Consider the following 23,834-nt stretch of genomic DNA (forward strand, 5'->3'; position numbering starts at 1 on the left):
CGATTTTATATTGGGAAATATTGGCAAGCTACTGGGATTTGTAAGCAGATTAGAAGCCATGAAGAAAACACCATCCTGTTTATTTTTGTTTATTTTACTTGAGCAATTTAAAAGGCATTGAACGGGTCAAGATATGAGATAGTATCTCACCATCATTGCAGATGTTCTACAATCTACATAAAATGGTCAGGAATAATTAACTCTGACATACATATGTATTTATTTGTTGTCCCATGGAGAAAAAGCCAAAGAAATTCTTGGGATTTTTCAGAACATTCCATACTATTTTATGCTCATGAGTGCTGTTACACGCTCTTCCTTTTACTTTTACATTTGGATAAATAGACTATTTCAGCAAAGCTCAGTCCATTTGCCGATAATTTTGCCTTATCCTCAGTAGGGGTTGATATCAATAAAGGAAAAATAGAAAACCTTGTTTGAGATAGGTCTATCTGGGAATGTGTGACCTTGGATGTGTTACATAGATTAACTGAGCCCCAGTTTCCTTCATCTATACACAAGAGAATATTTAACATTCTCCAAAGTTATAGTTTTATGTATATTAAGTGGTAATATACTTACATTATTTTTATATAAGCTCTGGGATTTAGATTTGACTATCTCTCCCTCCTCCTGCCCAAATTAAAAAGTGACTAAATTTTATTATCTCAACCTATTTTAGATCTGTTCTCCTATTTGTCCTCACAGCTAACTGTCTAGATTCACACATGGTTTCTTCATCTTTTACCTGAATTGATGCAATAGTCTATCTGTATTAACCTTGAGGTATCCACAGTATATCCACAGCAACCTTTCTATCTATCTCCTTTAGGGGCCCAATCATTCTGGTTTGTCCAGGACTGTTTCTTCCACAGTTATAGAAAGTTGAGTTTTAAAATCAGACCCATCCAGGGCTGGAGAGAGAGAGTAAAATGGGGAAGGTGCTTGCCTTGCAAGTACCCAGTCCAGGTTTAATCCCTGACATCCATGTGGTCCTTTGAGCCCCACCAAGAGTAATTCCTGAACACAGAGCCAGAAGTAAATCCCAAACAATGCTGGGTAAGATCCAAAAATTAAAAAATAAAATCAGGACCATCCTGGGCAATTTAAAAGAATTGTCCACTCTCTGTCCACTGCTGATCATCTCCATAATTCCTCAAAGAGGCCAAGATACACTTAAATAAATTAGTGCAATACACAAAACCTTTGTAACACATCCCTGCCTTCCTTTGTATCTTTATTTTTACTATGCCCATCTGGTTCTGTTTACTACAAACACACACACACACACACACAATTTGTATATGCAACAGTTGGCTTCTAGAACTCTTCCATGGATATTGCATATTTTACATGGTCTCCTTTATCTAATTTGCCCTTCAGTTCCTTCTACATATATTTCCCATTGCCCTCTTCATTTCACCCTGCTTCCAGATTTGTTTGTGTTTGTTTGAGGGCACATCTGGTGGTGCTCTATTACACCGGGGTCTATGCTCAGGGATCCCTCCTGGCAGTGCTCAGGGGACTAAATGTGGTGCTGTGGATCAAACTTGAGCTATCGGCATTCAAGTCTCTTTCTGGCTCCTCCTCTAGATCTTAAGCCCACACTTTCATTAGGCATCTGCATTTGCCTCAGATGCCTCCTTTTTACTTTTAAGGCACCCAATCTTGATGTCTGACATGAACACTATTGAACTTCTCAGGACTGCTCGCCTGATAGAATGAGAAGTCCTTGTTCAAGGGGCAGTAATTTTTTTTTTATCTTTGTGACTCCAAGAGCTTAGTGTGCACTGAGAAATGAAATGAACAAGTCCATTAGCTGGGCTTGTTAGCCCTTCTGACCTTATTACTATGTGAACTCCTTTAAATAAAAAATACATGACTTGGTTTTCTTAATTCTTCATTTTCTCCCCTAAGAACTGGATCAATATACAGCAGTCATAAATTAATATTTTAAGTCATTGAATAAACAAATAACTGAACACATTTTTATTAGATACAAACCATGCATAATGAAATATACTTCCCTTCAGTTCATCCTCTTACTGACTCCCCCCTCTCTCCTCCTACAAGACACCAATTGTCAGAGCTAAACATACACAAGTTGTCCTCCAGGTAGCCATTGGCTGGAGTTCACTGGGTTGAGACCTATTCTATCGGCAAGCTTGAACGGTTTCTGTGCAAAGGCTGGTTTCTTGAGGAATCTCTACAAAAAGCCAGTCTTTGCAGAGAAACTTTTCTTCTTCCAGAGTTACAGACATTCCTCAAAAGAAAAAAAATAGAAATCAAGCTTTCATTCAGCCCAGCAATTCCCACTCTTGGGAGTATACCCCAAAGTCCCAAAAACACAATGCTAAAAAGACATCTGAACTCCTATGTTTGTTGCAAAACTATTCGGAATAGTCAAAATCTGGCAACAACCCAAATGCCCAAGAACAGATGACTGGATAAAGAAACTATAATACATATATACAATGGAATACTACATAACTGTAAGAAAAGATTGAATTAGGGCCTGGAGAGATGGCACAGCGTTGTTTGCCTTGCAAGCAGCCCATCCAGGACCAAAGGTTGTTGGTTCAAATCCCGGTGTCCCATATGGTCCCCTGTGCCTTCCAGGAGCTATTTCTGAGCAGACAGCCAGGAGTGACCCCTGAGCACTGCCGGGTGTGGCCCAAAAACAAAACAAACAAACAAACAAGCAAACAAACAAAAAGATTGAATTATAAATTTTGCTGATACATAGATGGGTCTGCAGATTATCATGCTAAGTGAATGAGTAATAGGAAGAGAAGCAGACACAGAATGAGCTTGCTCATATGCAGGATATAAAGAAACACAGTAGGAGAATAACTAGAGCCCAAATAAATTAAAAAGGAAGAGCAAGAAAAGAACTGACAAATGGGGCAGAGTTGGGATAGGTCATTTAAGGGACTAATACAACAATGATAGAAGGAAGTGGTCACTCTGGACCAGGATTAAGTACTAAATGGAGGTAAAGTAACATGTATAATTTCCTAACAATAACGATTTTTAAGCTATGGTACCTACAATGGGGGTAAAGAAAAAAGAAAAAAAAAAGATAGACTGGAGAGAGGGAAACTGAGGATTTTGGTAAAGGGAAGAGAACACTGTTGAGAGGATTGATGATGTAACATTGTACACTTGAAACTCAATCATGAATAACTTGGTAATAAATAAAAACTATTCTAAAAAGCCTGGTTCATATCTAAGAAAATGTTCAACTAGATTCTTTATACGATTGAGAATAAAGGCCAATAGCATATAAGCAAGAAAGTTGCTCCAGATGGCTTGCCCACTACAAAGAAATAAAATATGTGTCATTTCCACTTCTATAGTGGTTTTTTCTTGTTGTAGCTCAGCATTAAACAGCTGGGAGCCCTTTGTAATCATTGAACTACTAGTATCTGATGGCAAGAAGTCAATAGCAGACATTGTCCATCCATTTCTTCCAAACACCTTTCTAACGAGTAAGCTGAAACTTTCTTCTCTATAAAAGTTTATGACAAATAAAAAGACTAAGCAGGGAATAAAGCCTCAAGGGGTTTGGCAGACTGGAGAAAATGAAAATAGATTGGATCATGACTGATTGTTCCAAAAAATAACTACAGAGTGAGAAAAAAAAAAAAGTCCAAAGATCTTATGATTATCCAGACCTGGGATCAGAACCAAACTCTTCTAGGTACAAGCTGTATGACCCCAGTTCGCTGGGTATCTGTCAGAATAGCAAAACCTTCTTGGCACAAGGTATCAAAGCTTGTTAACTTTTTTTTTTCTGCTTCATATTTCTTTTTTCTTTTTCTTTTTCTTTTTTCTTTTTTTTCTTTTTTTTTTTTTTTAGTGTTTAATAGGGTCTTTTTGGTGTGAGTCACTCTGCACTCAGGAATTACTCCTGATGGAACTTGGTGGGCCATATAGGCTGCTTGGATGAGCTCCGGGTTGGATGCATGCAAGTTTATACTATAGCCTCAACCCCTAGTGTCTTTAAGATAATTACATTCTCTTCTCTCTCTCTCTCTCTCTCTCTCTCTCTCTCTCTCTCTCTCTCTCTCTCTCTCTCCTTCTCTCTCTCCCCTCTCTCTCACTCTCTCTCTTTTAGATTACTTATTTCCATACACTTGTCTTTTATAGTTACTCATGTACCTTTCAAGTTCATTAATTTTTTTAAATCACATTTAGAATGGCTTATGTAAAGGAAGCTCACTCACTTTCAAGCCCAAATCTTCCCAGAGGGAGTAATAGAAGATACCTCGGCAAGACTAAATAAGAAAGGGCTTCAGAAATAGAGAAATTCTAATTGTGGCCACTTTATTTTTTTGCCACTTTATTTTTAAATAATATCAACACTCAATGTCTATCAACCACTTGGTAAAGTCCATAAACCTGTCACCTCATCCAAATTCACATTCAATGCTAAAACCTCCCCTTCCAAATCACCCCGCTGTCTTCCTAGCAGATAGTTACTCCTGCCTCTGCTCAAGTACCTCTAATTCAGAGACCTCATTTGTGTGAACTACCTTGCTTAGTTGTGTAGTTTGTGAGCTGCATAAAAGCACTTAGCTGGAGTCCAGTCTTCTTGTCAAATTGGGTATCCCCAACATCATAAAGAACAAGAACAGCCAGTCAGGCATGGATGCTGGGAGAAAGGGGCCCTCATTCACTGTTAGTGGGAATACAAACATTATGGAAATTCTTCAATATATAGTATTTTAGCTCCTATATGACCCAGCAATATTGCTCCTGAGAATATACCCAAGAACCCCAAAACACAATGCAGAAAAGGCATCTGCACTCCTTTGTTTTTTGTAGCACTATTCACAATTACCAGAAATTGGAAACAACCCAAGTGCCCAAGAACATATGAGTGAATACAGAAATTATGGTACATCGACATAGTAAAATACTATGCAGCAATTGGGAAAATGAAGTCATAAAATTTGCTTATACAGGATTGATATGCAGAGTATTGTGCTGTGCAAAATGAGTCAGAGGAAGAGGGATAGACATAGAATGATCAAACTCATTTTAGGGATATAAAAAAAAGATAGTATGGTAATAATAGCAAAAACAATAGAGACATAATGAAGTAGTTCATGGTAGGAAGCTTGCCACAAAGAGAGGGAGAGTGCAGATAGGGCAGAGAAGAGACTATATGACAATGATAGCTCTTGGGGCCCGGAGAGATAGCCCAGCGGTGTTTGCCTTGCAAGCAGCCGATCTAGGACCTAAGGTGGTTGGTTCGAATCCCGGTGTCCCATATTGTCCCCCGTGCCTGCAGGATCTATTTCTGAGCAGACAGCCAGGAGTAACTCCTGAGCACCGCCGGGTGTGGCCTAAAAACCAAAACAAAAAGACAATGATAGTTGAAAATGATCTCTTTGGACAAAAACTGGGTGCATAAAGGAGGTAAAGTGATGATACCCCTTTAGTAACAATATTGCAAATGACAGAGCCTAAAAGGAAAAAGGAGAGAAAAAGAGGGAGAGAAAAGAAAAATGTCTGCCATAGAGCAGGCAGGGGAAAGAGTGGGAAGGAAACTGAGGACATTGGTGGCAAGAAACGTGCACTAGAGAAGAGATGGGTATTCAAATATTATATGCCTGAAACTCAGTCACGAACAACTTTATAACTGTGTATCTCACAAAAATTCATTTTGTTAATTGTTTATTTAAAAAAAAAATGGGTGCCTTTGAAGAAGTACCATTTTCTGATTTGGTATTTCACAGCAAGCCACTTTTCCTAATTTTTTTTCCAAAGGCATCAGATTGGCAGTGGCCCTGTCTGGTAAGCGTACCCCATTGCTCTCAAAGAATATACTCACTTCAAAGAGGAAGAGAACTGAGCCTCCTTCATGGAGGTGCCATTTTAATGCTAAGTGGAGGGCAAATGTTTGCCCTTTGACTTCTTCTATCATGGGCCAAATTCTTTAAATGAGTTCAGATGTGGAGAGACAAGCAATTCATCAGCATCCATGTTTATGTTTCTGCAAGGGAAGAAGATAACCAAATAAATAAGGGCCTATGACAGCAAGTTATGCTTGATCATTTATCAAATTGCAAGAGCTTATCCATGACTGTGAAATGGCTTTGTGGTTAGGAAAATGCACTAATAATTTTATTAGGCAGCAATTAAACTTAAATTCTTTTTAACTGTATTTGATGTCATCCTTTTTCTGGGCCCATTAGAGTAACATTAAGGTGTTTGTGCAGATAGCTCAGTCATTTCAAATTACTTTCTTGTCTAATGTGGGAGCCTTTAATAGCACACTCTTAGGTTGAATTCAATTTTGGAGACACCAGGCATGCTAATTAGATCATCTCAGTGTTCCTTGCAGAAGAAGCTAAAGAAGAGCTATTTCCCACCCCCTCTTCTTAGCAGTGTTCGTGGAACACAACTTTCTGTGCAATTAGAGGCATAGACCTTTTACTGCATGAAATCTCACTTGAACTGTTAAATATTGCTAGCAGACACAACGTCTGGTTAATATGACACCACTATGGAAATGTTTTTAAGATTTAATTAAAGCCAATAAGTTTTCTCTCCTATTATTCTAAATATCATAGTTGCTGTTTATTCTGTCTCAGCCCTGTAACATCAGAATTGAAAAAAGTTTAGAGGAAAGGAATGCACATTTATTGGATACCATATGTAAAGATGCTTAATAGCCCTGTGAGATGTGGTTTTATCTCTACTTACAGATGGTTCAGAGAGGGTAAGTAAAGTGCCCAAGGTCACACAGCTGTCATGTTGTAGAGGTGGGGTTTAAACTTTCTACTTTTCCTTGGTGCTTACTGAGAACTTGAAAACTTTCTTCAATACTCTGTGTATTAGTTTTTATATCTTGAAAAGGAGATGATGATAATAAAAAAAACTCACCCCTCACAGTTCATTGGATAAAATACTGTAACCAATATAAAGGATCCTTGAAGAAAATGAAGTATTATACAGATATAATAATTAATGTCCTCTGTTGTAAGGCCTTTGGTAGATTCTGCCCTCCTACCATGAACCTATATCTCATTATCACAAGAGCAATATTATGAGATGCTGCTAAATTAGATCAAAATGAGAGAGAAGACAACACCATAAAAAAATAAAATCCTCCATATTTGCAGAAGTGATATGATAAATTTACAATTGAGCTGACTCAGTATCCCCATCTGAAAATAGGCAGTATGCGTGTTGACCAGTGGATTAGATGAGATGATGTTATATAAAGTACATCACCTGGTGAATATAGGTATATTCAGGTTGCCAGATTCCAAACCAAGCCATTCCTTTGAATTAGTTCAACTTGACTTTTTATAAAAACAGTGAATCTTTCTGTATTGCATCTAAGCTCTGTACATCTGGTAGTTCCTATTCTCCATCCCAGGACTTCCTAAAAGTTAGCCAAGCAAGGTAAGTAAACATGGAACAGCTTATCCTGCCAGTATCTGGAGAATCTGCAAAGTCTGGCCAGTGTAGCATGTAACTGCAATTCTCTCACCTATTTTGGAGAGGATACTTGTCCTCCTATATGGGTACACATAAAGACCAGACTTCCTGCTCTGATCCAGTCAGTAGAGGGCACACCAGGGAGAGCTCCAAACTCTTTCTCAAACCACTCTATTCCATTTCCATTCACACCAGCCACCAATTCTTAAAGATTCATGTAAATTTCCTGCAATTCCTTTCATCTAGAGGCCTTCCATTTTAGACACAGGAGAAAATCCAAAGCAAAACATGCGTTTGCTGAATTATTCCCATCAAATAAACGTAGCATCACATATTCTCCTTAACACAAATCTAACTTGTAACTCCCCCTTTTGCAATAAAACTAATCATTTTATCTTACATCTGAAAGTACTGTACATTGCTATTATAGATTTGCCTTTACATACTTCCTTTACCAGTTCTGTTGTTGTGGAAGTGCTCACCTTCCCCATACATTCTCTTAAAGAGTCGCAACCAGATAAGTTGATTTCATAACTCGTAGATTGAATCTTGCAACCATTTTCTGAAAGAATATTGTTAGACAAAAGTCTTGGTTTAGAGCTCTTTTCTGGTATTGAGTTTAGGATCTACTGCTTTTAATTTAACTCTCTAGAGTTTCTAGAGTTTGGCTCTTATTAACTGTACTCATCCCTCCTTGGATGGTGTTCTCATTGGCAATAATGTCCTGATGAAGTTGGTGGGCAGTGCCTTCCAAAAACAATATCTAAGTGTGTATATCTTAGTCTATATTACTGTAGTAACTCAGTAGCAGCTTTTATTGCATTGGCAGCAGTGGCATGGACAGCACTGTAAGGCCAGGTTTGACTACCTGAGTGACTTCCTCCTTCCTTAGCTCTGATGACAAAGCCCTGACAGGTAGTGATAGGTGTACAAGGCTGGGCTTTGAGACTTCCATCACACAGTCAAGCAGGGAGGCCTGAGAGTGTTTAGAGGCAATAGAATGTCAAAAATCCTACTTTTGTTAACGTGTCCTTTTGTGAGCTTCCAGATCTGAAGTGCTAGTCCTGCCCCAGCATCGCCTCATCCTCGTTGACAGAAACTGAGTCCTTCTCCTCTTCAGTACCAATGGTGGGGAAAGACCAAGACAGCTAGTTCTAGAAAAGGGCTACCTGATTTTGTTGCTCATCCTTCTTCTTCCAGTGCCCTTGTAAGCTTTCAATGAGGAGCCAAACAGGCCACAGTGCATAAGAATCCCTCAATAGTCCACTCTTGGTCAGTGATCGAACATGGTGGGTACTTAAGGCCACTCATCCAGCAGCCATTATTGTCCAAACTGCCTCTTGGAACCACTGACAGGTGAGGGTCCAGAGTTGGTTGCCTTCACAGTGGTCAAAGACAGAGTGTTGTAATACTTGCTCTGCTGTCAGGAGCTTCTCAGGACCTACTTGCAGCAATCATGAGATCAGGTCTTTGATGGTATTTGAACATCATCCACTTGGGTGAAATGAACTGGTACTGGCCTTCCATGATCATACATAATATCAAGATCAGATGCTGGTGCCAGAATGATGGTGAGCCAGACAGGAATGTGAACAAGATCACCCCACAGGCCCAGAGATCAACCTTCTTGCTGTAGCCAGTGTGGGTTTTATCCATGGAACACTTAAGGATCTCTGGTGCTAGATATCCTGGGGTCCCAGAAAACTCTCAAAGTTTCTCTATGGATTCCAAATGGCAGGAGAACCCAAAATCTGAAATATTGTCACCTAGGAGAACATTCTCAGACTTTAGGTCTCGATGCACATTGCTGGTGATATGGAGAAAGCTCACTGCTTTCAGCAGATACCTCATGATGGATCTGGTTTCCTTTCCTTAAAGGGCCACCTTTCCCTGAGATAGTCAAACAATCCCTCCCTTCTTCCACACAAGCCACTTCCTCTATCAGAATGACATTAGTTGTGGGATGGAGGATGATATGTCTGACTGGGCTGCTGCCAAGAAATTTTACCAGAAGTATAATCCTAAGGACCTTATCAGCATCATGTATATGTTTCTTTTGTGAACTTCATGTTCTATGCAGATTCTTCTATTAGGAGATGCCTTTTGCAGCCAGCCTAACACAGATATCAAGATGGTGATTAATCACTGAAGACTTTGAAAATCCTTATTACCAACTGGAGCAATTTCAAACAGTAGAGACAGTAGCATCAACAAAAGCATGCGTGAAACCTGAACCTACATGCCACAATGAAATGTGTACAGTTTAACAATGAGATTAAAATTTATTCATGGGTACAACAAATAGCAAACAGACATCTCTGCAAAGTGGAGTTGAATATCAGTCCCTTGAAAACAGGAGATTGGGCAAGCCCTTGCCCACACTGAGTCTCTCTTTCTTGAATTTCCGCAATTCATCTCATGTTTGTTAGTTTGGTGATTTCTGTTGATGTACTTCTGAACCCAGACTGAGATTGAGCTTTCCTGACCAGGTCAGTCACTTTCCAGATCAAAATTGATATACACTGATATGACATGACAGAAGGAAAACTGGGGTGCTGAGCATTGAATTATATCTTATTATTAATAAAAATGTGTAGTTATGTTAATAATATTGCATAATAATACAATGTACTTTTCTAGGTTATAAGAATTAAGTGATATAATACATGTAAAATTAGTTTGAAAAGTATATACACACACAGCTATTAATATTATTTCTTCCTGAAAAGAGCTCTCCCCTATTAGTAATTTCTGGCTGTTCTTTTCACTCCCCTTCAGAAAATCAACTCTGACACATGTGACAAGTTAAACAGGCATAGACAATATTTTTATCTATTTAAGCCAACAACAGTAAATGCATCACAAGACAGAGCACAATTAATTACCAAGTGAATTGTGAAAAGAATTTCCAGAAGAATATAAATAAGGACTCATATTGGGGGATGGTAGGATGTAGAAAAGAAAGGGGAGAGGAGGGGAGGACAGAGAAAAAGAGAAGGCTTCTCTGGGGTCTAAAAGAACAGGTGGTCTTTGGGTGATGGGAAATAAAGGCAATAAAAAGAAATATTCACAAGAGATAAATTATATAAAGCAGGGGTCTCAAACTCAATTTACCTGGGGGCTGCAGGAGGCAAAGTCGGGGTGAGGCAAGGCCGCATAAGGGATTTCGCTTACCGAATATTCGCAATAAAAAGTTGCATTAGTAAAAAAAAAATATCGCAAAAAATCGCATTAAACATTTGCATACCCCAAACGGAACTGCTCGGGGTATGCAAATGTTTAGTGCGATTTTTTCTTACTAATGCGATTTTATTGCAATTATTCGGTAAGCGAATAATCGCAAATACTGCGATATTTGAAGGGCGGCCGCGGGCGACAAAATGTTGTATGGAGGGCCGCAAACGGCCCGCAAGCCACGAGTTTGAGACCCCTGATATAAAGGTAAGTGAACAACAGAGATGATAAACAATGAAGCCAGAAAGTTGCCAGGGATGGGAGTAAAATAATGGGCAAAGCAGAGAATGGATGTAAGTGAAACATATGAAAGATGCCTTCTCTGGCTATCTTTAGATAAGTACAATACAGCTATGTTACCTGCTCTGATCAACTGCAAAACAAGCTTAGTCCTGTATTTCACCTCATCTTTCTTTTTACCTAGCCACTATTTGTTATTTTGCCCAGTTAGACATTTTTCCTTGTTTATATCTTCATCCATATCCTACTTAAGACCTAAGAAATTGATCTGAATATTTGGCTTTCTATTTTTATTTAACTTCTACTCAAATCTATAGGCTTGTCTATGCTTTGTGAGTAAAATATTTTAAATATCATAATTTTCATTTTCCAAATAACCCTGTGAGATGGTAATGCTCTTACCCCACTTTACAAAGGAGGAAAGTGATGCTTGAGATGTCAACATTCAAAATCACATCACCAGAAAATGTGAATCAAGGTTTGAACTACAAGATATTGAAACCCACGAGACAAATGAGTCAGCCTGTTAGTCCCTAACCCCACCCCATTGGGTCTTTCCTCTTTGGTTACCTTTGTCTCTAGAATATCTGATGCTAGTCCACTTGTGGAGGCATAGACTTTGCTGTATCATGCCAGACTGCCACAAATGCCTAAGTATGCAATGCATATGAAAGTTCTGATTAGTTTCCCAAGAGACTTTCCATATTAACATTAGCACAAGTTTCACCGTATTCAAATCCTGGGTTCTGAGAATATAAATTGTGGGACCCTGTCAAGATATCTCAGAAGACTGTAGGAAGAGGCAATAGTTCACAGCCTTTTCTGTGATATAGTGTGAGATCACAAGACTCTGAATGAAGGTAATGGTGGTAGAAATAAAGAAAATGTGATTATAGATAATCACTCATTTCACAAAGCCATAATTTCCTCTGTGAAACTTTCTCACCAATAGCATCATGTTCTCTGTAAAAAATCACCTAGTCTTAATAGCACTTTGGGATTCAGAATGCAAATCAGGTATATTAATATACATTGTATTATATTCTTGACATTGCAGGAGAGAGCACAACTTAGAGGAAATTTTAGAGCTTTGCCCTTCTGATAGTGCCAGGTGTGGGTTCAAATACTAGTTTGTCATGCCATCAATCATGTGACCTTGGGGTTCTGTTTCCTCTCTCCGGGTCTGTCTCCTTTTCATCAACTAGTGAAAATAATGTTTGCCTCTCAGGGTTGTTGTGAGTATTAAATAAGACAGAATAAAAAGGCTGTGATTAGCACAGAATGTCGTTTTTGTACTATCATTTCTTAACCAAACATTTCATTAAAAGCCCTGCATAATCATCCATAAAATATTGTTTGAAATAAAAATGATTGGGTTCAACCAATCCTTTGGAAAGCAATTTGGCTTTCCAAATGCTTTCCACTGTGTTGTAAGACACATAAAAAATTGTTCATATCCTTTGACCCAGTTGCTTCACTTCTCAGAATCTATTCTTAGGAAATTGTCCTCGATATAGGAGGAGCATAATGCCCAAGGAGGTACACTGCATGTATGAAGGCAATAATAAAAAATTAGAAGCAACCTGAATATCCAGGAACCAATCTTTGCAAAGTCCTGCTGCAATCTGTTAAAGGCTTTAAAAAATATCTAAAATGAATTAAAAGCTCAGAACACTACTTTAAAATGAATAAAGTCAATCATAGATCCAACATATTCTTCAAGTTATTAACCAACTCCTCTCCTCTGCAAAAGCTTCCTTGCTGGGGTATAGGGAAAAAAAACTTCCTTGTTTGGACCACAGACCTACTATTTTGTTTTCACTCTTCCAGCAAATTGGGCCTTGCTCACCAGGACTCCCTAAAACAGCCCAACAGAGCTTAAGCTTCTTGCCTAGCTATCTCAGCAGACCTAGAGGTTCTCCTTAAGACCAGATCACTTGTGTTTTCTGTCTCCCAAGGCTGCTCTACAAACACATCTTCTTTGACCCCTGCCTCACATCCCTGCAGCCTTGCCCCTTCTACTACCTCTTCTTTAATTTGTGGCACCTTTTCTATGTCCCTCTAAAGTTAGAAAATGCATTTTCTTGAGTGGTTAAAATTTGATCCAAATTTTCTGAACCAAATAAACCTAATGAAAGGGGGTAATAGATGGACTTAGATGTGAAAGGCTATTTAGAAGTCTATTAACACATAGTCTCTTGGAGTCTCAGACATCTTGTGAAATCTCTCAAGAAGCCTGAAATATTATTAAACAATATCATATCAAAGTTAGCATTCATAAAGTTATGAAATCCAGACCTGATTAAAATACAGTGCTGAAATGGGATGGTTTGTAAACGTCATTTTGTCTACCTTTATCTTGTAAACTGGAATTTCTTTTGATAACCTGGATTAAGAAAAGCATTTGGCTTTGCTTTAGTTGGTATAATAATTTGCATTTGCAAAATCTCAGTTTTTTCAGGCCTGGATAGCTCTTGGCTTCCTTTCCTTTTTCAACTCTAAAAACAGTGAGTTTTTCCTGTCTGCTCCTACATCTGGACCCTCTATGGTATAGGTCCAATCTGTGGCGAAATGCTCCTTGAACTTTCCCAGCAGTGCACAGGACAAGCTGTCCAGAGGCTGGTCCTTCCCTTTTCCAAGAACCTTACAGACATCTACTGCAGCACATAATTTGGGCATATATTTAGAAGTAAATAGGGTAACAATCATTGTAACAGTTATTTTGAAGTTGAATAGTAATCAATGTATCAACACAGCATGGACTTGCATTTAGTCCTGAATTGAATACTAGTGTTGCCAAAAAGGCTGATCTGTTTTGGTTACAAATAAATCCTCCCTTCTTCTCCTTCCATCTCTCTTTCTTCCTAAGTACTATTTATTTAGTGCTTGGGGTGGGAAGGATGAAGAAGGAAGAATTTACAACTCTACTTTATTGTATATAAAGAAAATAAAGAACAGCTCTTTTTTTTTCTACTTCACCTTCTAGAACCAGAGATGGTAAATATTCTTAACAGATTGGTATGAGTTCATGACAAATTCCCTTAAATTTATATGAATATATATTGTTTGTCCAGACATATTTTGGTAGAAATAAAACGATGCCATACTTGGTATAAGAAAGTACCCAAAACTTTCTTATTTGACTTTATATGTTTGAGCTCTACCTCATTATTTTTAGTGCCTGATAGGTACTTTATGGATTAGAAGGTTCAGAACTTGTTTAAACATCCCCTTCAGGTGAACCCTTAGATTGACTCCAATTTTTGTGTGATTGTATTACAATTACATATTAAGCACAACATATGTATGAATATATATATATTTGCACATCTTGTCATCTATTTATAATCAATTCTAAAAAATGGTATTCATGAGTCCAAGTCTCAATGTTTTCTAACAATAATAGATATTTCTGAACTAGTTCCTAAGTAGTTCCAAACAACCCAATGGTCAATGCATACATGCTTGTTTTCCCTTTCTCTTTCTGACATTAGAGAACCTTCTCTCTTTTATTTTTGCTATTACAGACAAACCATTATTTATGATTTAACTATCTTGGCCTGATGTGCTTAAAGGTTGACTGTCTCACATTCTCACATGTTCATTGGCCATTCGCCAATGAACTTTTTTTTTTAATCACACTTCTGTGGCTTTCTTATTGTTGGCACTGTTACCAATGAAATGGAGGCTATATGGGATGGACACTGACATGAATTGCTGAATCTTATGCTGTAACCTGGGTGTGAGGGAGATGGTGATATCATCTCCATTAGACAGATGAGACACACCTGAGATGCAGAGGTGACAAGTACCTCATGTCCAGTATCAGAGACCATGCACATTCACTGGTACCAAATCTTCCATTTATCCATTATTCCTAGCTATCTCTCACAAGTCTGTCCACCTGCATGCTCTCCCAAAATTCTTCTAGAGATAATTTTTTTGATTTTCACTCCCAAAGTTCCTTGTTGCCTCAAATGGCCCATGGTTGCCATGGGCTAGGGATTCACCTCATGCTAACTGGTCCCTGAAGCAACAGAAGTTGAATGACTAAGAGCCAGCCTCTGCCTATGAAAAACTCATAAATCAAGTTTATACCTTTCAGTATTGCAAATTGCAATGCCTAAAATAAAAGGGAGGGAGGATGAGGGAGTGAGAAAGAGAAGAAATGTGTCTACCAGAAAGGTAGGCTAGCAGTGAGGGGGGGGGGGGGACTGGGGACAGTGGACATTTATTTACAGAAATAAAGGATGAGTGTCGAAACATTGTATGACCAAAATTCAATCATCAACTAATTTGAAACTACATATCTCACAGTGATTCAACTTTAAAAATATTTTTAAAAGTTTATAGATACCATATTGATAGTTAAAATTTCCTTCTTAATTTATGACCTTACATCTGAGCTTTCTGTCTCTCCCATGGACCATCCCACACCCACTTCCTCCAAAGGAGAACTCCTTGAATATAGAGTGATTTCTTTCTTCCTACCCCATAACTTAAAACAACCAGGCACATTCTGTTCTTCACAAACTTTGAGAACTGGGCGCATGCTGTGAAATCATAAATGGAAGAGAAGAATTCACAAGGCTGCATGACTTTCTGGCTTCAGAAATTGTCTTCTTGAGTAAATCAGCCTCCCATTTTCTCTCAAAAACAGTTCTGCAGCAAAATATTCCAAGGCAAAGCAAAAGCCTATCAAGAACATTCTGATTTAAAACTTAAGGAAACAGCCTGTACATATTTTTAGAACGCAGAAAAAACTGCATCTGTGACTTGAAACAGCTGGAAATCTACTCTTTTTTTCCCAAAATTATGTCAATTATGAAAGCTATAAGGGTCAGACAAGATGCATTTGAGATCCAAGCCATCCTGTATTATTCGTATATTCAACTTTCAAATAACCTTCACTTTCCTACACTAAACATTGACCTCTCCAAGTTGTCTTTGAAACACCAAATGTCAGCCAGCCACACAATTTGTACAGCAGTGTTTGTATAATTATTTGAGTATTTTGTAATATTTTGCCTTTATTGGATTAGTAAAAACAAAAATGTGTAGTTACCCAGATGAACAATAGTCATAAGAACATAGGTCTTATAAACTCATAATAGACATGACAGAAATTTTTTTTTTTTTTTTTTGGTTTTTGGGTCACACCCAGTGGTGCTCAGGGGTTACTCCTGGCTGTCTGCTCAGAAATAGCTCCTGGCAGGCACGGGGGACCATATGGGACACCAGGATTCGAACCAACCACCTTTGGTCCTGGATCAGCTGCTTGCAAGGCAAACGCCGCTGTGCTATCTCTCCGGGCCCAGAAAATTTTTAAAATGATGAAACATATTGAAAACAGAAAAACGTTAATCTTACAGTGGCATTGAACTTAAGCCAGTCAACTAACTAATGTTCCTTTCTGATGGAAACCAACAAAATTAAAGAGCATGTGTTGAGAATAATGGGGGCAAATTGTAGGTAAAAGACAAAGTGTCATTAGAGAATTATAATTATTTTTTCACTTACCTAATATAAAGCTTGTCTCTGTGAGACCCTGCAAGGTGAATAATGTAAATAAAGTGTTGGTAGCTAATGGAAAATAAGAGACAAGGTGTCTTTAGGGACTTGGATATACATTTATTCATTTTGACTAAAAACAGGACTTTTCTTATCTGGGAACTTGGTAGGCCTTTTTTATTCCCTCTGATGACTCAGTGCTTTCCTTTTACATCTCAGATGGTCCACAAATATTTGTCAAATAATGAAAAACATAAATAAGGTTTAGGATTATCATTAGTTTTTTTCTTGTATTGGGGTTTTGTTTCTTTTGGTTTTGTGAATGACACTGCATAAGAACTTCATATAAGTTTCAGATGTTCGTAGTTTCAAATATACTTTGTACAATTACCACTAACCATCTTAAGGACTTCATTGTGTTCCTAAATACAGATAGTGATGTGGAAAGAAAGGGTTTCTGAAGTTAATCTGTTACTCTGTGTTAGAATAGATCAGAGTCTTACAGGGACATAGAGTGGACTTGAGCAGAAAGGGGAATAATGAAGGCCATTTTCTAATTTGTTGCAATGCTTTCCTACATTGAAATTCCTCATCCAAGCCACACACCTTTGACCAAAATCAAGGAAAACACAGTCTTAGCCAGACCATGTGTCTCAGGGGATAGGGTTTTTGTAGTAAAAGGTTGCTTGTTTGAGGATGCCATGTTTGGCAAGAAAATAGATTGTACTCAAAAGGAAAACAAATTATAAGATCAAGGCCATTAATTCCAGTCAGAGTAATATCAAAAATTCCAGTTGAAAAAAATTAAATCAGAGATACTAGTGAAGGATGATTAAGTATTCAAATGAATAAATCTAGAGGGATTCCTGAAGTAGAGTGAAGGCATCCAAGTTGATGCTCCCCATTATGAATCCACTGTGTGCATATGAAAAAACAATCACAATGCACATATCTACCACTATACAAAAGACTGATAAACAAAAGACTGATATGCAAAAGAAAAAAGAAAACCTAAACCTTTGCCCCCAGGACAACAAGGCTCTGAAATGTCATTACTATGAAAATAGTAAGGCTAATTATTGGATAGAGTTGAGATCATACTGTGAAGCAGTTGAATTTCAACAATGTCCACACCACACCATAGTATTGAAGGAAAAGCAGTGTCAACGTGGGGGGTCAAGAGTATGCTAAGAGCAAAAGGAACCTGAAATTCCAAGGTCAGAACCATGAGATGATTGGGATAGTTCTGCAAGGATATGGAGTACCCTTAGAAGCTCTTAGTCTCACACCCATTTCATGACCCCTTTCTCAAAGGCATCATTCTCTGAACTTCATCAGTGACGGCTTGGGAATACATACAAAACCCAAAGGCATGAGATAAAATACATGCATACCTATATAGATGCATACATAGCAATTATCAGAGGAATTTGACCAAGAGACCAAGAAGACTGCCTCGGACAGTGAGAGCAGGGGCACAATCTCCAAAGCATAGGTAGGACCTGTAAGCCCCAAATGGGTATGTTATAGGGATTTAATTAGCTACTACCACACTCTGCTCATCAAGTACAACTTTCTTCAGAAGAATAAGCTTTGGTTTATTCTCCAACCCTAAAAAAAAAAGTGAAGTATCAGAAGCAGGAGATTTGTTGGTGTGTGTATAGAAGGGAGGGAACTAGGAGGGAATGTGAGTCCTTCTCGCCCATTTTCAGGAAATCAACCTCAGTTGTGAATCAACCAGTTGGATTAAAATCCAATGTATTTCATGTTAAGCTGGGGTTGAGCTATTTATTTAACTTTATTGTTGACAGAACTCAGTTCATTATATATAAGTCTATGCCCCAAAGAGTGGGGGAATGGTGGAGGGAGATATAGAGGTACATGGTAACAGGCATAAAACTCAAGGTCTTGAACATCCTTCTTTCATTCCCTTTAAAATTTTACTTTTTTCTACCCATTTTACTGGTTGCTAGAATGAACAAGGATCACATGTACTTTGTTGTGGTGTCAGAGATCAAGCACATGGGGCAGTACTAGGGATAAAATTCTTCCCACTTGTAAGTATTTGCCACTGAGCTCTCCCTGGACCCCCCCCCACCCCAACCATATCCATGTCCTAAATTAAAATGCTACTGGCTTTTTCTGGTGAGGAGACAACAAAAAATATGTCAGTTTCCCTCTAGCACCTGATATTCAAGGAAGCCTCTAGTGGGGAGTGAGGGAGGGTGGCAACCAGAATTGCGGAGGATTTCTGGAGTCTCTAACATTAGTGGTCATGAATCATTTTTAGAGTTTCCTGATCACCTGCATCGTTCTGGGATGGCTCTAAGATGCTTCAGCAGTGCTTCTGAGAATCAGCAATTGAGATTAGCCCCCGACCCCCAAAACCCCTATTGATGCTGAGTTACTGCACAGCTTACCCACTGATCATTTTTCTTGAGAAACCTGGGACCCTCAGGTCTGTCTATAGATAATAAGCATTACTTGAGGTTTCTCTGAGACCTTGTGCCCAGACCTGGTCAGTGATTCCAGGATAAAATTTACCTCCCCCAAGATTCCTATCTTCTCACCCCTCTCTAATGAGACAGGATATACCTATTAATTAAAACTTTGCACTGGTATCTGAGATCTAATCTCTGGGGTATTTGGCAAAACCCAAGATCCCTTTTCACTTGGATCCTAATGAAGCAGATTCCTGTGGGCATGTAATTGCAGACTCTGACAATCCTAAGTATCTTTCAGCTCTTTAAGCAATAAATACTAATTAAACTTCGTTAATGAATTGGCTTGAATGGCAAATGTCAGCTACTGGGTCAGTTTAAACTTATGGAGAGTTTTCAGAAGTAAACCACCCTCAACACTGCCCCCAGAGAGACAATGCTCAAAGGCAATGAAGAATAATTGAAGTGAATCCAGGCGTATCTCACAAAATCTAGGGCCAGCCCTGGTGAGTATGGTAAACACACACTTTAACAAAATCTTTTAGTTTATTACAAAGAATCAATGACAAGGATATTTGTTTTGTCTTCTTTCTTGCTTTTGGTAAACTAATTAAATTAGCTATAGAAGAATTAATTACTATCAAACTGAAAAAACTCATTCTCTATGTTTTTGAAGGGTAAATTCTGGCTTGAATGATAATTACACATTGAGAAGTGTTTTGGATTTATTCACTTTCTAAAGTATTTATTACCTTAGGGGAAATTCCAAAATATAAAGCTACATATAAAGATTTACTCTCCCTGGGGTAAGCAATATAATACAGCAGTCAGGGTGGTTGCCTTGCATGCAACTGACCCAGGTTCAACCTCTGGAGCCCCATATGATTCCCCCAAGTTCTCAAGGAGTTCAGAGTCAGGAATAAATTCTAAGCACTGCTGGGATGCCCTCCTCCTCCAAAATCACACACACACACACACACACACACACACACACACACACACACATCACCACCACCACCACCACCACCACCACACCTTATTCTTGTTTTAATGAATGGCAAAGGAACTCATGTCTGAATCCTTACATACACTGGAGAGAGAAAATAAGCTTCAGGGATTTATAATGCACAAGAACCCAAATTTTATACCTAGCACTGCATGCTCTACCCCAGCACCTTGTACTTCTGGAGTCACTAAGCACTGGCAGGGCGATTTTGGTAGCTTCCACATCACCAAACCTGAGCAATGAACCATTCAACACAGAAATGCCAATTTACTAGTAGTAACCCAAGGCTCTCTCAACACTACTTAGGAGCCCCACCACCATCAAAATCATCAAGAGGCAGTCTATGTGAAATATCTACATCTTGTTTCTTTTCAGTCATTTTCAGCTGAGATATGGGAGCATCTTCAGTAGGGAATTGTAACTGGTATTACTGAATGTATTACCATTTGGAAGTGGGTCTTGGTGAGGGGCTACCTACCTTGATCTCATTAAGGATCACTTCTAGCAGACTTAGAGAACCATATGGGATGCCAGGGATTGAACTTGGGTTAGCTCAGTACTTCTCAATCATTTTCTGTCATGCCCCCTAGGAAGAAGAAAACATTTTTCGCGCCTCCCACGTGACTGTAAATAGTATCTTTACTAAAAAAAAAAAACTTTAACCTGCAAAACAAAAACATATAAAATAATTTGAGCTGATTTTTTAATCAGAGGTGATGTCTGGATTAATGGCTACAATGAGCACGTTTTGCAATGCATAGCTTTTCAAAGTGGGGTTTGAAGCAGGACATAGCAACTCTCAGTTCCAGAGACATACAGAGACATAAACATGGAGCTTAGCTTGTTATGACAGTGTTTGCCGAGGTCAAATGCGCCCCCCTTTATGGAGCCTCGCGCCCACCTGGGGTACGAGTTAGCTACATGGGTTAGCTACATGCAAAGCAATTTCTCTAACTGTGTACTATTGCTTTAGTCCCTCATATATTACCATTTTATTCCACTAACTCACCACATGCTAGCAAGAAATACCTTTTTCAAACGTGCATTCTCTGAGTTCAGAAACTTGCAAAAAGGTATGAAAATTTATTTTAAGTTATATATTGCAATCCTATTACACAGCAGGAAAAGATTTAAAGAAAAAACTGATGGTCTCTGATCAATCTAATTTGCAGAGGCCTTAATAAAGACACTATTATTTGATCACAAATAGGTTTGAAGATAGCTTGTGATGAAAGTATCAGGCTCCCAACTCTCTGATAAGATGAAAGTTGTTCTGAGTTGAAAGAAAGTGAGATATAAATGGGAAGATAAAATGAATGAAAAAAGTCTGGAGTCAGAGGACAAAAGCTGAAATCATTAAAGTAAATGCAGCAAAATCCCACTATCAAAAGTACTGTCATATCACCAGGTTTTTTATAATATTAGTCCAATCAAGTCCTGAAATCATAAAACTTATGGTGAAAGGTAAAATGTCTCTCCCCACTCCAGGGCCCCAAAACAATAATGCCATCACGAGATTAGAGAATAGTGTTTGGCATAAAAATAACTCACAGATCTTAACAGCTAAGTAATTCAGTGGCAGCCAGAGCCTGCAGAAAGTACCACATGAATTGATAATATTAGACCAGATTCTCAAGAATGAGCATTCTTAATTGGAACCTGGCTTTAACAGGGACTTTGTGCAGGAGACTTTATAATCACAGCCTCTCTTGTAAATTCTGTTGCATTGGACCCATTTCTTTAGGTCCAAGTATTCTTGGATAGAAGCAGTGGAACCTTAATAAGCCTCAAAGTTTACAGTTCTCGTTTAACAGTTTGCTGAACTAAGTCCCCTGTGACACAATGCAGATACCGAAAGGAACATCCCAACAAGGTTGGGTTCTAAAATGAGTGCATTATGAAAATCACAGTCATAATTGTCCTTAAAGTCCCAGAAATCATTAAGTACAGAAAATGTGGTTTTATGTGTATGACCTTGAGTTTTTTAATGCACACTCAAGTTTTAAAATTGCTAAGCCAAATGGAAGGGGAAAAAAATACAAAAGCATATATCAGGACTTAACCATCTTTGCTGCACAACTCCCAAATCTTAGCTTGTATGGAAGATGGGTTCTCACCTTGGCTGTTGGCTCTGTCATATTTTTAATGATGTATTTTTATAAGTTTTATATATGTGAACTGACTTGTTTGTTATTGTGGAATTTTAAAAGATGGTACATATGAAAGCTATTAGTCCAAGCAGGGGTCTTCAAACTACGGCCCGCGGGCCACATATTGTATTTATTCCCATTTTGTTTCTTCACTTCTAAATAAGATATATGCAGTGTGCATAGAAATTTGTTCATAATTTTTGTTTTTACTATAATCTGGTCCTCCAAGAGTCTGAAGGACAGTGAACTGGTTCCCTGTTTAAAAAGTTTGGTCCAAGGTCTGGGATAATTGGTGTTTCCTGCATGGCTATTGTTATTGATAAAAGACTCTCGTAGTGCCAGTCACATGTCACTTTGAAATTGTTGTTTTGGGCAATCTGAGTTTTATAATCCAAGTCAAGGGTTCAATACTGTCTGTTCCTCTTTATTTGACCATATATCATAGCTTGGGGAAATCATCTGTATTTGTTCTTCTTCCTATGGCTTATTTCACTTTATTCTCTAGTTCTAAGTTGCAGCAAACTGCTGTATCTTTTTTCCCAGCTGCCTTGTATTCTACTGTGTGTCTATATCAAGGCATTTACTTATAAATGATTTGAATTAATTATGCCAAGAAGCAGAATCTATGTTTCATGTAGGACCTCTATTATTATTTGAGAAATTTCCATGCTGTCCTTCCCCCCACCCCTTTAATCACACCTAGCAGTGCTCAGGGATCACTTCTAGCAGGTTCAGGGTACCAGAGATTATACCTGGGTCAATGGTAAAGTAGTGAGGTTGGGCCATTGGCATAGCAGCAGTTATGGGTTGTGGATGTAACTGCTAAGTCTTTTGAAGGACTTGACTAACCCTCCTTCTGAGATTGTCCTAGTTTTTAGCTTCAAGATTAGTGTACCCTGACTATATAATGCTTGGGGAAGGATATTCTTTCTGACAATGTGAATTACTCTAAGGCATGAAAATGGGATATTTCTTTCTATTTCTTGATGTTCTATTTCAACAGTGACTTGTTTCTATCAGTGTAAAGACTTTCACATACTTTATTAAACTGATTCCCTAAAAAAGAAAGAAAGCATGAAAGAAAAAAAGAAAGAAGAAAGAAAGAAGAAAGCATGAGAGAGAAAGAAAAAAGAAAAAGAAAGAAAGAAAGAAAGAAAGAAAGAAAGAAAGAAAGAAAGAAAGAAAGAAAGAAAGAAAGAGAGAAAGAAAGAGAGAAAGAAAGAGAGAAAGAAAGAGAGAAAGAAAGAGAGAAAGAAAGAAAGAAAGAAAGAAAGAAAGAAAGAAAGAAAGAAAGAAAAGAAAGAAAGAAAGAAAGAAAGAAAGAAAGAAAGAAGAAAGAAAGAAAGAAAGAAAGAAAGAAGAAAGAAAGAAAGAAAGAAAGAAAGAAAGAAAGAAAGAAAGAAAGAAGAAAGAAGAAAGAGAAAGAAAGAAAGAAAGAAAGAAAGAAAAAGAAGAAAGCAATGGCTGTTTTGGGCTATGGTCAACATAGCTATCATACTTTGACCAATGGTTCTCAACTCAGCCTCTCAGAGCGAGGGTGCTGTATCTGAAGGGAGAGTTTTTAATACCTGAAGAAGTCACCAATCATTTTTTATTTGTTTTGGTTTGGTTCAGGAGGCACACTCATTGGTGCTCAGGGCTTACTGCTGGCTCTGTGCTCAGAAATTGCTCCTGGCATTGGTGGGGTGGGACTGACTACATATGGTTATGAGGATCAAATCTGAGTCAGCCATGTACAAGACCTTAACCCCTGTAATATCTTTCTGGCCCCTGGAGTCTCTTAAAACCTTGTGC

The 23,834-nt window shown here is 38.2% G+C and overlaps 1 protein-coding gene and 1 pseudogene across 2 annotated transcripts in view; one reads left to right on the top strand and one right to left on the bottom strand.

Moving 5' to 3' along the window:
* SPON1 (spondin 1) overlaps positions 1–23,834 on the top strand; it is a 341,451-nt gene that overhangs the window by 235,228 nt on the left and 82,389 nt on the right. The window lies entirely within an intron of this gene.
* LOC126017536 (phosphorylase b kinase gamma catalytic chain, liver/testis isoform-like) overlaps positions 8,517–23,834 on the bottom strand; it is a 29,796-nt pseudogene continuing 14,478 nt past the window's right edge.

This window comes from Suncus etruscus, chromosome 9 (assembly GCF_024139225.1).
Source record: "Suncus etruscus isolate mSunEtr1 chromosome 9, mSunEtr1.pri.cur, whole genome shotgun sequence".
In the NCBI taxonomy this organism is placed as follows: domain Eukaryota; kingdom Metazoa; phylum Chordata; class Mammalia; order Eulipotyphla; family Soricidae; genus Suncus; species Suncus etruscus.